Source organism: Mus musculus, chromosome 2 (assembly GCF_000001635.26).
Source record: "Mus musculus strain C57BL/6J chromosome 2, GRCm38.p6 C57BL/6J".
Classification (NCBI taxonomy): Eukaryota; Metazoa; Chordata; class Mammalia; order Rodentia; family Muridae; genus Mus; species Mus musculus.
In genome coordinates this window covers 172,576,169-172,590,155 of record NC_000068.7, presented here as the reverse complement: position 1 = coordinate 172,590,155, position 13,987 = coordinate 172,576,169, and the positions used below count along the sequence as shown (strand labels likewise).

Genomic DNA, 13,987 nt, shown 5'->3' with positions numbered 1-13,987 from the left:
GTGCTGACGTAACCCCTTCCATAGGTGAACAGCATGCCGTGCATGTCTCACCGCTGTCTTGTCTTGAGTTAAAGAACATCCATCCCATCGCCAGCCAGAATCGCTGTCCAGCTAGAGGGTGACCTTGTTTGGAAAGAGCCTTTCTGGATGAAACTAAAGTGAGGTCAGGCGGAACCAGAGCAAAGACCATATGAAATAACCGTTGTCCTTATAGGACAAGACTTCACATGCTGACAGGAGGGGGACAGAGACAGAGGGAGGGCTAAGGTGAGCCAAGGCACACTGAGGATCTCCCAAACCATCAAGAGTTGGAGGAAGCACTAAAGGACCTTCCCCTAGAACCATTAGGGGGTGTGGCTGAACACCCATCTTGGGATATTGTAAGAATGAGCACCTGTTGTTTTAGCGCTGTTTTGGTCAGACCAGCTCCTACCCTGCCAGTAGGGCCCTGGGACACCAGGGATTCAGGGTAAAATAGAGCCAGTCTCCTAGACTGCCACACTCTCTCAAGCTTGGTCACAGCTCCAACTCTAGCTTCATCTCCTGCCTCCTGCCCCCTGTTCAGCTCCATCTCATTGCTGGTCTCTAGTTCTAGCATGTTCGCTGCCTCCACAGACTGATCATTCGCCTCCTCTGTCTGGAACTCTCTGTTGAGAGGCATCTCGGTAGCAGTTAATATAGAGACCCAGTTATAAGTCTCTACATCTCTGTTTCCCTTAGCTCAAAACTAAATGGACCTAGCAGAAAAGAGGTGTGACCCAGCAGGGAATGGGCTCCCATGTTCACTGATCCTTCCAGAACCTTCCATGTGCGTTGTTTCCAAGTATCTAGTCAATGTTATATACTTGAGCACAGTATACCCAAAAGACTGGCCATATATGGGCTTTCTGCACAGCCTACCTGTTTTGGCTCCAACTCTGAACATGGCTTGTTGGGTGTCTCCCATCTGGCACCAACACAGCTGAATTCTGTGACTTCCAGGTTGTGGATCTTTGGCTTGCTTCACTTTCCCTGGTAAAAAGGCTCTTTGTTGTTCTCAGGAAGTGTCACAGGAACAATGGGCAGTTAACTTCATTCCTTTCTTTGGCTGGACTGGGGTGGGGGCCAGAGCGGGGCAAAGAGGGGAGGTTCCCCTCCAGATTTCTAGTGGGGTGGAGGAGAGAGTCATCAGTCAAAGTTCCCTGGGAATGCAAGCTCCTGAGAGCCTAAGGTGGCCTTAGTTGTGCCCTAGATCCCAGACCTGAGGTGCCAAGTGGATTCATTACAGCCGACTCTGGTTCTGAGTCTAGTGTCCACTCAACTCTCTCCCACTTTGCTGTTCCCCTTAATTTCTTGTCTGTTAATCTGCTCTGTGCCCAAGTGCTCTCACACAGTTCATGGAGAACAAGGAGTGCCTGAGCCTGTAAGATCCCTGGCTCCTGGATTCACAAGGAGGCACATGACCTACCTGAGCCAATGACTCACAGGTCAATAGCTCTGGGCCCTGACAGTCCCTTGTGCTGGTGTCAGGAGGCCAGGGTGGCCTCGTAGCTGCTGGCACATTGTCAACAGCTTGAAAAAGGTGAAGAGAGAGAAACCTGGCATCACCGTCATCCCAGCACCCCTAAAGCCAGACTCCAGCCCTCCTGCATCATTGCCTTCTCTCAATCATTCATTTCATTGATCTTTTATCTTTATATAAGCTCTATGGGGGCCTGAGAGGTGGCTCAGTTAAGTCACATAAGCCCACAATCTGAGGTTGAGCCCTGAAATCCACATAAAGTTTGAAGGAAAGAACCAGTTCCTCAAAGTTGTCTCTGATCTGTGACATGCATGTGCTCCCCAGCACAGGTACACACACGAGTGCACACACACACGAGTGCGCACACACACACACACACACTCATACATACATACATATATATATACATACACACACACATACACTCACACACACACTCACACACATACACACACACATACTCTCACACACACACTCATACATACATACATATATACATACACACACACACATACACTCACACACATACACACTCACACACATACTCTCTCTCACACACACACATACATACATACATACATACATATATACATACATACACACACACATACACTCTCATACACATACACTCACACACACACACACATACACTCTCACACACATACACTCACACACACACACACACACATACACTCTCACACACATACACTCACACACACACATACTCACACACATACACACACACACACACACACACACACACACACACAAACACCATACACTCACTCAATAATAATAAAATAACAATAATAGTTTGTCCTGAGACAGGATCTCATTACATAGTTCCTACTGGCTTCAAACTCATAGTCATGTCCTGCCTCTGCCTCCTGAGTGTTGGAACTAAAGGTGTGTACCTCCACGCCTGGCTAAAGCCCAACTTTTAAAATTGTTATTGTTGTTAGTTTTGGGGGGTGTTTGTTTTTGTTGTTGTTGTTGTTACACAGGAATTTTCTGTGTAAAAGCCCTAGCTATCTTGGAATTCATGCTATAGACCAGGCTGGCCTTGAACTCACAGAGATCCACCTGCCTCTTCCTCCTGATTAAAGGCATATGCCACCACGCCCGGTAGCTTTTAAGATTGTTAGTTAGGTTTATAGATGTTTTGAGTTGGCTCTGCCAAGATTATGAATAAATGAATGAGTCAATGAATGAATGAATGATGAGAAAATGGCCAACTCCAGTTCGTTCAAGACAGTGGATGGATATCGTCAACAGCTTTCCACAAAAACAAACCTTTGAGTAGACTGGCAGAATCCGTCCAGAGGGCTCTAGATATCTATAAAAGTCTCCTAAGCCTGGAGTTGCCTTTAGTCCTCTCAATCTCCACGGTCCTTTCCAGGTTGCCTTTTTAGAAAAAATAAAATCTTTGCACATGTCTGTGTGTGTGCATCATGTGCATGTTAGTGTGTGTGTGCAGACACACATGTACCTTGGCATGAGTGTGGAAGTTAGAGGACAGCCTCAGGCGCCAGTCCTCACATACACCTCCTTTGAGATAGTCTCTTACGGTGCCAACTATGTAAGCCAGGGTGGCTGCCCCGCAAGTGGAGGAGGTGTCTCCTGTCTCTCCCTCCCACCTTGCCCATGGAGTTCTGGGATCATGGACGCCTACTGCATCATCTGGCTTCATGCAGGTTCCAGAGGTCCAGACTCAGGTTCTCCAACTTTTGAAGCAAGTGATTTGCCCAGGAAGCCATTTCTGCAGCCTCTAGGGTGGCCCATTCGGTAGTTTCTGCACTTCTGTTCCCTGAATTAACACAGCAGGTCCACCCTCGGCCACCCGAGTGTCTTCTCTCCTCCTTCACTGTGTGTGGTTTCTCCAGCCTCACCAGACTTCAGAGGGGAATAGAATGGAGGGAAAGGGGCTTAGGACAGACTTTCAGCTGTAGCAGCTCCCGAGCTGTGCCCTGGTTACCAACCACTCCATCAGGGAGGTTCCCAGTCTTGTCCTTGCCACCTCCCGACCCATCTTACAGGGGTCTTGGCCTCTAAGACTCCTGCCACACTGTAGGACACTTCCTTTGTGGCCAGTGTGACCAAGCAGCCTCACTTACATACAGCTTGGGCGGCCGCACATCAGTAGCTGTGTGTGGGTCTAAATTAAGACTGAACTCTGGGCTACCTTAGTGTCCTCAGGAAAGGGGCTCACCCCTACCTCCCCCAGCCCTGGTCATGGTGGAGCCACAGTGCTATCTCCAGGGTCTTATATCCCCTCATATCCCCTCCCAGGCCTTAACCCTGTTCCTGGAAGGAGCCAGTTCTATCCTGCCTTGCCCAGAGGCCTCTCTGTCTAGAAACACTGGAGTCCTCCTACAGCAGCCCAGTGACCTACTGGCCCCCACTCACCCTCCAGGTCCTGCCAACTTGTCACTCATGCTACAGATCTGTCCCTGCCCTTGGGCTGGGTCCTCAGAACGCATCACCTTCTCCTTTGTAAGGTGCAACCCATCCACAAAATTGCAGATGAGTGGCTGGTGAGGCAGCCACCCCAGCTTCCCCAGGGGGCGGCCACACATCTGCCTCAGGCACCAGGCTCCCCCTCACCTCCCAGCTCAGTGCTTCCTGCAGAGCAGATGCTCAGGGAACATTTGTCAAGTGAACGGATCTGTCATCAGAGCTCAAGAGTGAAAAGGCCAACCAGGAATGAGTGGCACACACCTGTGATCGGCAGCCCTCGAAACCTAAGGCAGGAGGATTCCAATTCAAGACCAGCTTGGGCTTCACAGAAACTTCTCCATAGCCTGAGCTACATGGAGTCCCTGTGTCACAAACACCGAGAGGGGCTGGTGTGGCTCAGTTGGCAAACTGCTGGCCTGGAATGCATGAGGCTCTAGGTTCAATTCTGAGCTCTGGCTCAGTATAAAATTGGAGGCTAAGCAGGGCTGCAAGAGACCCTGTCTCTAGAACACACAAAAAAACATAAGAGGATATTTTTTTTTTCCCCTTAAAAGGCCAGGGAGCGAGCGGGAGGTGGCGTGAACAGCAGGCGGAGTCCTCACCAAGCAACTGCTACATGTCAGGGCAAAGCCACTATCAGCAATCTCAGGGACAGGGCTTGGCTGTTTTGATAAAACTTTGTTTAGGACAAGTGGTGGGGACAGTCGCTGGCCACTCCCTGCCTTAGTCTGGAGTTGGGGACTAGTACATAAGTGAGACACAGTAGAAGAGAAGGCAGTGACAGAGGCCATGAAAGTCCCAGTCAAGGGAAGATGTCTAAGTGGCAACTCCACCGGGGGCCTCCTGAGGTGACTTCAGAACCTCACAAGGCTGAGGAAGGAACCCAGTGCCCAGGTTCAGACTCTGGCCAGGGCACGGACCCAACCCCTGGAGCCGAGACTCCTCACCTACAATGGAGGCCATTGATGAAAAACAAGAGCGTGTTGAAAGCTGTTGCGTTTGTTGCCCAAGCTCGCCAAGGGGATGTGGTGAGCTGAGCTCTCTCTGCATCCTGAGGTGGCTTAACTCTGGCAAAGAGGGGCCTTCTTGTTTTCTGAGACTCTGTCCCCTGCCTGCCCCTCAGTGAGTGTGCTTCACCCTGGGTTGTGACTGGGACAACCAGGGCTGCAAGCGGGTCCTCTGATGATGATAATGGAAGGAAGCCACCAGGAGCCTCCCTCCATCTGCCTGTCCTCTGAGGCTACGGCTACCTGAGCAAGGGCTGCCTGGCAGACCTTTGAAAGGCTTCCTTGTAATGGCTGTGCTCTACAGCTGTTTGTTGTTTAACTGCCACCTGAGGCCTGGTGTTGGATGAAGGCACTGTCTCTCTTTCATGAAGGGTGTTCATCCAACTAGCTTCCCAGTGGCCCTGGAGCATCTGGCCTGAGGGAGGGAAATTCTGAGTCCTGGTCCCTTCCCTCCCATTGCTTAGCAGGTGACACCAGCTCCTTTCTGAGTGATAACAGATGCCCAGAGGGTACCCTTAACAATTCTGAGGCAAGAAAGCCTAAGGCAGGGGTTCCCCAAGAGGCAGGGAAGCTTTCTCTTGCTCAGGCTCAGGGCAGATGAGCCAGGGTTAGCTGTCATGCCTCTTAACTGAGTGAGAACCTTGGCTTGGCCCTGCTAAGACATTAGCAAGTGCTGCCATACTCTAGGGCATCCTAACCCTACTTACTACAGACCAGGAAGCTGGCATTAAAGACACTTCAGGGGCTGGTGAGATGGCTCAGCGGTTAAGAGCACTGACTGCTCTTCTGGAGGTCATGAGTTCAAATCCCAGCAACCACATGGTGGCTCACAACCATCCATAAGGACAAGCAAAGAACCTATGGGCATGAGTGAACAGGAAACAGAGCAAGTGGAGCCCGGAGCAAGAGGGGAAAAGGGAAGGGAGACAGAGGCAGGTGCACGTCTGTGAGTTAAAGGCCAGCCTATATAGAGAGCAAGTTCCAGGACAGCCAGGGCCACATGGTCTAGGATAAAATTTAAAACATAAATTAATAAAAGAAGCTGTGTCAGGGGCTCTCATGATTGATGGTCCTGAGCCAACCGCCATCTTGGGGGATTCGGCTGTGTCCCCTCACTGTGCTAATGGGCAGTTTAGACTCCAGCAAAGAGTCTAGGGGTTGGATGGAAGCGCTCACCTGAGAACCTATCTGCTTCCGATCGATCACCTGGCGATGCTACCCACAGCTGGGGAAGGGGCTACAGCACACTGGTGAGGGGCTGGGTAAGTCTTTCCAGGTGCGGCTGGCTGGGAGGAGAGTTCCCACACCCCTGTAAATAACCCCTCGCCTAGGCTTTCTGTAAGGGAGCCCCAGAACTCATCGGTTCCCCAGGGTGAACTAGGGCAGAATCCTGTCTTGGTTTGTCACTGGGGCCTGTGAAGCAGGAGAATTTTGCCTTATGTTTCCTCCAGGGAAAGATGTCTCCAGAGAGCATTCACTGAGAGGAGATGTTACCATCCCAGGGGCTCCTATCCTGGATTGAATCAAGACAGGAGGAGAAAGTGAGCAACCCAGCATTCTGTCCCTGCTTCCTGATCTGCCAGGTGTCAGCAAGCAACCTCACACACTGCTGCTGCCACAGCTGAGAGCCTCTCCAGCTGCTACACCAGGCCAGCCCATACCCTTAAACCTCCAGTCAAAAGAAACCCTTCCTCCCTTGAGCTGCCTCCTGTCCCACATTCGGTCAGCAGTGAGGATGGGAGGTAATGCTCAGAGGCCGTGTTTGATTGGCAGTATGAGCGCCTGGTCAGCGAAGTTTGCAGTTCAGCTCCCCCCACGCCCACCCCGCTCCCACCCACCCCTGTCATTCAGATTCTTTACGGTAATTATCTGGCACTGAGAGACACTGTAGTTGATAGAAGGGGCCTTGCTTTGGAGGTGTGGCTGTGTGAGCAGGCAGACACTTTTTGTAAAAGATTGGCTTATTTTAAGTGGGGTGTGTATGTGTGTATGTTTGTTAGTTCTTTTCTTTTTTCCCCCTCTTGGCTCTTTGCAGTTAATTGCACAAATGAGCTACACTCATCTAAGTTAAAAGTGGACCCCAGCTGGGCAGTGGTGGTGCACGCCTTTAATCCCAGCACTTGGGAGGCAGAGGCAGGTGGATTTCTGAGTTAGAGGCCAGCCTGGTCTACAGAGTGAGTTCCAGGACAGCCAGGACTACACAGAGAAACCCTGTCTCAAAAAAGAAAGAGAGAGAGAGAGAGAGAGAGAGAGAGAGAGAGAGAGAGAGAGAGAGAGAGAGAGAGGAAAAGAAAAAAGAGTGGACCCAAAATAATTCCACTGTACAGGCTGTGAGGCCATTAAACTTGTGATAAAGGAAGAATGGAAATTCTACGCATTGTGAGTACATGATCACTTAGGCTTCAGAGAGACACAAGCACTTAGAACCCATGTGCCTTGAGCTGATGGTGCTCAGCCTGCCCAGGCTCCCTTGTGTGGTCACCATGAAGCCGAACAGCTTCTCCATACCCTGGATGCTCCATTACAGTGCGGGCAAATTTGTCCCTAATTGCCTTCGTGCCTTAGCTTTTTGTTTTGAAACAGTGTCTCTCCGAGTAATCCTGGCTCTCCTGGAACTGCCCAACCATGCTTGCTTAGCCTCTCGTCTGTGATTCCTTGACACTGAAAAGGGTCTCCCTGCCTGCTCCTGTTGAGTTACTATATCATTAGACTCTTCAGGGCCAGCACAAGGCACACGGTCACATTTACCAAAGGGATCAAAAGAGAGAGGTTGAAGACATTAGACATCAGTTAGATTCCTTTTCCTTGATGGAAATGCCCTGTAGAAGCTGGCTGTGGTAGAAGTGAGGGGAGGGCTTGGAGGAAATCAAGGGAACTTCCAGGGGAGGCAGCTGGGTCCTGAGAGGTGGCTCAGTGATTGGAATAGAGGGGGTCAGCACCTGTATTCCCTTCTATAATCTTCTGAATGAATGTTTTGCCTGCATGTATGTTTGTGTACCATATGTGTGTAGGGTACCCTGGAACTGGAATTAAAGATGGTTGTGAGCCAGGCACTGTGGCACATGCCTTTAATTCCAGCACTCAGGAGGCAGAGGCAGGCAGATCTTTGACTCAAGGTCTACAAAGTGAGTTCCAGGACAGCCAGGACTGTTACACAGAGAAACCCTGTCTCAAAAAAACAAAAACGAACTAAAGGATGGTTGTGAGCTACCATGTGGGTGCTGGAAATGGAATCTGGTTTTCGCAGCTATGTCCAGTGTTCTGTCCAGCCCTGACAGGAAACTTTAAACACGCGCAGTCTTTGTTGTTGTGGGGTGAAATGGATGCATCTAAGACAGCAAGGGGGGGGCGGGGATAGAACTCAGGCGGAGAGCCTTTCCTAGCACTCCTGAAGCCCTGAGTACAGCAGCAATCCCAGTGTGGTGGGACACATCTACGGTCCCAGCACTGAAGTGGAGGCAGGAGGGTCACAAAGTCAAGATCCTACAATCCTTGGCTACAAATCTAGCTCAACACATATTTGCCCACACAGTACAGACGCACAGTCATACACAACATTCAATCAGAGTTAGGGGAACAGAGATGATCTGAGAACTGAGGTCGACAGTAAGTGGCTAGCTGACACAGGAGGGTAGCATAGCACCCACAGAGTGGATACTCTGGGCTCACTCGGGAGGGATGAAACACACACGTGGCACGGAGTTCCTTTGATTGCTCAGAATGTCATATGATCTAAATTTTGAGAATTGTTTAGCAAGGTGTGGTGAGGCAGCAGGGAGGCAGAGTCAGGAGGAAAGCCAGATTGAAGCTAGCCTGACACACACATACCCCATCAGAGGGAAAGGTGGAGCTAGCCTGAGCTACATATTGAGACCCTGTCAGAGGGAAAAAGGGAAACATAATTTTTAAAATCTTTCATATACTTCCTTTTTATCTTTCCAACTTCAGTTTGCCACTGGAAACTCCAAACTGAAGCATAAGAGGAGAGCTGGTGTTTCCCCAGTGTGCAGAACATGACAAGCCAGCTTGGCTTGGTTCAGCGCTTCTATGTGATGACCTCCGACAGCATTGGCTCTCAAGTCCATTGGTAGCCCAGGTCAGCTCCTATGGTTGGCGGCTGAGCAGAGCCACTTAGAATGACAGCAGGCCAACCAGGGCAAGGGCTGAAAGGAGGCTGGCCAGAATAGTTTCACCTAAGTCAAGTCTCACCGTTCCTGCTTGCTGACTGTGAACAGCAAGGCAAAGAGTGGCCCCTGTGCCCTCGGGAGGTCTTTGCTGTCCGGGGCTGCTCAGCCCTTCCTGTGGCAGGGTCAGGCCGCTGAGTACAAAGCCAAACTTACCCAGCTCAGCTTCTTTGTTTCTTTATAGGCCAAACAACTGACTCCTTTCCAAAGAGGCCATTCACCAGGGTCTGCTCCCTCCAGCCCGGCACGTGGCTCTGCCCAGCCTGGCAGTCTGTGACAGAGGCCACAGATGGCTTTGCCAGCCAGTCCGACCTGAGTGCACAAGGGCCCTGCCTGAGCAGGCTCCTGGCAATTCTGTCAACCCTGCACCTCCATGCCACAGAAGGATTAGGCCACAGCTGCAGAGAAGCCAGGCCCTCTCTTCATCTGGGTAGGGCCTCTGCTGGGTACAGTGGGCGCACGAACTGGATGTGTGATTGGGCTGTGCATTTGGGGAAGAGCATGCAAGGAATTACACCAGCATGTGGAGTTTAACTCACAGCCCGACCAGGGAGCCACCTCACGTAGGCCCATACCCGTTCAGCCATTTGCATCTCTGCATCTTCCTTCCTCAAAAGTTCCTCCTCCTCACATCTCCACCGTCTCCACCGCTGGCTTTCCCAGCTACGCTCTGAACCATTGGCCAGCCTGCTGGAACAGACCTGTCTCCTGACACCTGGGCAGGGGATCTGGGTACTGAACAGGGCTTAGACTTTCATAGAGATAGCCAATAGCACTTGAACACCTCTGTCTACCCTCCCCTGACCCTACCCGCAAAGCCCCACTGAACAAAGAGACTTCAGAGAAGTCAGGCTGTGTGCTCAACTGATCACACAGCTACTGCTGTGGCTGCTAAGATTCCAGATCCATCCTCCAAGGCTGAGTATCATGAGTTTGAGGCCAGCCTGGGCAACTTAGTGAGATCCTATCTCAAAAGTAAAAAGGGCTGGAGGTATAGCTCTTGCTTAGCATGCGGAAGGCTCTGGGTCCAATCCCCAATACCAGAAGGGCTACCCAGTTACCCCAGCTTCTGCTGGGATGCTGACCTGTGTCTGGCTTCTAATTCACCCTGTTGTTGAGAATCCTCCTGCCTCCACCTTTCAAGTGCTAGGACTACAGGTGTGTATCACCATGCTCAGTTTATGCAGTGAGTTGGGTTGACCACAGGGCTTCATGCATCCTAGGCAAGCATTCTACCACCTGAGCTATACTCCTACCTAGTCACCCGTTCTGATCAAGCTGTGATTTATAAGTCTATTCCAACTACACCGAGAGAAGAAAAGACCCTCAGTGGTGTGGGCAGGGGAGTTCTTTGTGGCAAGTGAGCTGAATGAAGGTGACCAGCTCTTGATTCAGGAACTTAGCACCTTCACGTCACTTCTTAGAGCTTCCATACCTAGGAGACGCTGCGCAGCTAAGGGCTTGCCTGGCTCCTGGAAGCCTGCAGAGCATCAGTGAGGCAAACACGTTAAATCTAGGCTCCTGGCACCTACACTGAAATGGGAGCCAGCTGGCATTCTATCCCTGGCTGCAAAGACAGCAGCTGGCCCTGGGCCAGCTGGGACGGGGCCTTTGGACAGACCCTCAACTGGGCAGGAGTAGCTTGCAGCTGTCACTATCACTTGGCAGCCTTCCTGGGTCAATTGCTGCCCAGGAGGCCTGGCCCTCTAGGCTGTCTGGGCCAACAACAGGTACAGTGTCACTACAGCTAGGAGGTTGGCTTTAATGATGTTTTGGGTTTCTGTCTATTTGCTTTGAAATAGGGTCTCACTATGGACCCTAGACTGCCCTTGTGCTGTAAGAAAACCCTCTGCCTCAGCCTTCCTAAGTGATAGGATTACAGGTGTGTACCACCAAGCATAATCTTTTAGCAAAAGAAGCAAGGTCAAGGATTCCATAAATGATACGTATAGTGGAGCAGTACAGAACCATAAACACGACCACACATCTGTAAGCACTCTTAGGGAAAGAAGTTAAAACTATGGTACACTGAAATATGAAACGTAGCTGCCAGGTGAATCTGGCGGCAGGTGCTTGCAGAGCTTAGCGCCGGGAAGGTAGAAGCAGGTGTTGATGCCAGTCCAACCTGGCATACATGAGACCATATTTATTTGTTTTTAAGGGAACAAAAAGGGGGGGTGGGTAAGGCTGAAGATATTCCTTAATGATTAAGAGCACAGGCTCCTCTTGCAGAGGACTAGAGTTCAATTCCCAGCATCCAAATAGCTTGGATTGGGCTCCAGGGTCATCTCTGGCTTCAGAGGGGGACTTGTGCTCACAGACACACAAGAACAATAAAGACAAATCTCTAAGAGATACATGACTCTAGGAGCTTTTAGCAACTTTTGAAATTGCAGAATCATTACAATAAATCAATTTTAAAATGTCCTTCCCCCCCAAGTCGGGTATGGTGGCTTACACCTTTGATACCAGAACTCTGAAGACAGAAGCAGGCAGATCTCTGAGTTCAAGGCCTGCCAAGTCAACATAGTAAATTCCATGACAGCCAGAGCTTTATAGTAAGACCATATCTGAGATAATAACTATAATAATAATAATAATAAAATAAAGATATTTCCACCCACCTGCCTTACAACTCTTCCTCCAAACAAGAATGCCCAAGGCCCGGCACAGCGTAATTATCTTTCCACTCTTGGCTCTCCATAATGGACCTAGGAAGAAGGGCAGTGCTCTTTCTGCTGTGTTCTTGGTACCTAGGTCACTTGTGGCAACAATGGAGACTCGCAGCGACAACATGGCTGGCAGGGCATGAGTGGGAGCCACCAACATTTTGTCATTTTTAATCTATTCATAGCAGGGCCTTTAATTCTAGCACTAGAGAAAGAGACAGGAGTAGCTCTGTGAGCCTGAGGGAAGCCCCTGTCTATATAGTCTACATAGCAAGCTCCAAGCCAGCTGGGGCTACATAGTGAGAACCTGTCTCAGAAAAAGAGTCTTAAGATAAATGAAGGCCACCTTGGCAGGTGGTGGTGGCCACACACCTTTGATCCTAACACTTGAGAGGCAGAGGCAGGCAGATCTGTGTTCAAGACCAGTCTGGTCTACATAGTGAGTTCCAGGTCAGGCTGGGCTACACAGAGAAACCCTGATTTTTTTTTTTGGAGGGGGAGGGGGGCACCTACCTGGTAGCAGCTGGAGACTCTCTTGTGTGGGGACCAGTGGAAATATCTTCCTGGCCAACCTTTCTGGAGGTTGCTGGAGAATTGGGGTGACTGCACCCTCCTAGGCCAGCAGTTGCAATTGATAGCCCCTAACTGCCTTTAGTCTCTCTCTGCTCCAAGGGACTCTCTGTTTGGGGGTCTGACTGGCCCCTAGAGGAGTCAAGCTTACTTTCCAGAAGTTGGGGGCTGGGCGGTACCAACTGTTGAGAGGGGACATTCCCTGAAAGGCGTGGTGAGGAATGGTAGGCAGAATACCTTTGGCCTTTAACTTTTAGCTTTCTACATAATAGTAAGTTCTACAAACTCCCTTTTGTCATTTTAATTCTTTCAAATGACTATTTACAAAACAACAACAAAAGAATTTACCATCTCCCACATTTTCTGCTGTCTCAAAGCTCCCTCTGACCTCAGTCAATAAAATTCTAATGAGCCCTGTCACCTCTGCTGCCACCCCCACCCACCTCCACACCCTAGGTCTCTCCCCTCTCCTACTTCCACAGGGTCAGAATTTCCTTCTATTCCTGGCAAAGACAGCCCCTGTGATGTTTCTCTTTCAACCCCCATCTAAAGGAACCAACTGAGAACTCTTCCTAGAATTTGGCCAGCCTTAAAGGCCTCCTGCTGCCTTAAAGATGTGGCTGCCTCCTCCTCTAAGGCCAGAGCTCCTGAGCTGAGCCTTCCCTTTCTTGGTCAAAGTTTCTGCAGCTGAAGTCTGGACCTCACCAATCTTCCGGGAGCCTCAGCTGCTGGCCAGCCCCTTCTGAGTCACCAGCAGGACACCATCAACTCTGCCTCCAGGTGCTTCTGATGTTTCCCTGGCCTTCCTCAGCTCCCACAGAGGGCCAACTAAAGCTGCCTCCTGCCTCAGCACCCATCCATGGGCTCTGAGACATCAACTAGGGCTGATTTGTCCCTGAACAACTTTGGGTAGTGTGTGTGTGTGTGTGTGTGTGTGTGTGTGATTTTGTTTTGACACAAGGTCTCACAAAGTCTAGGCTGGCCTAGAATTGGAGCTCCTCCTGCCTCAGCCTCCTGAATGCTGGGATGACCCAGGTACCACCATACTCAGCTTACGGAAAGTGACTTTAAAAACCAAAATGGGGCAAGCAAGATGGCTCAGTTGGCTCAGTGAATAAAGGATTGACTGCACAAATCCTACCTTAGTCTGATCCCTGGAATCCATGAAAGGAGAGAACTGGATCCACAAAGTTGTTCTTTGACCTCCACAATCATGCTATGGTGTGTGTGCACTTACACACACACACACACACCAATAAGTAAATACAGTTTAAACCCTAACCATTGAAATGCAACCATGTTCTCACTTATAACGCCCAGTGGCTTCCTGTGGCTCCTTTCAAAGACTGGCTTATCGGGTGCTGTCTCCAGTCCTTCCAGCCCTCAGATCTCATCCTTCCCTGGGTCCCCTCTGGTCTTTCTTCCGGGAGCACCTTGTGCAAGGCTGGCTCCTCTCACCCTCATCATGGGTGTCATTCCTAGAGGGGACTCAGAGTGTCTACAAGAGCTCCAGGCTGCACAGGCTGTCTGTGGTAGGGTCTCCCAGGAAGAAATACAGCTCAGGGGTCAGCCTGGAAATATGGGAGGCCACTGATGGCA

At 50.4% G+C, this 13,987-nt stretch overlaps 1 long non-coding RNA gene across 2 annotated transcripts in view; it reads right to left on the bottom strand.

The window, feature by feature from the left end:
* The window catches only part of Gm36038, a 30,846-nt gene extending 17,806 nt beyond the window's left edge, over positions 1 to 13,040 (bottom strand). For both annotated transcript variants that reach the window (XR_867065.1, XR_375350.2), the window contains exons 1-2: positions 12,332 to 13,040; positions 901 to 1,143 (exon numbers count right to left, since the gene is read on the bottom strand). This is a non-coding gene — a long non-coding RNA (predicted gene, 36038). The remainder of the gene's footprint in view (positions 1 to 900; positions 1,144 to 12,331) is intronic.
* Positions 13,041 to 13,987: the final 947 nt, after the last annotated feature.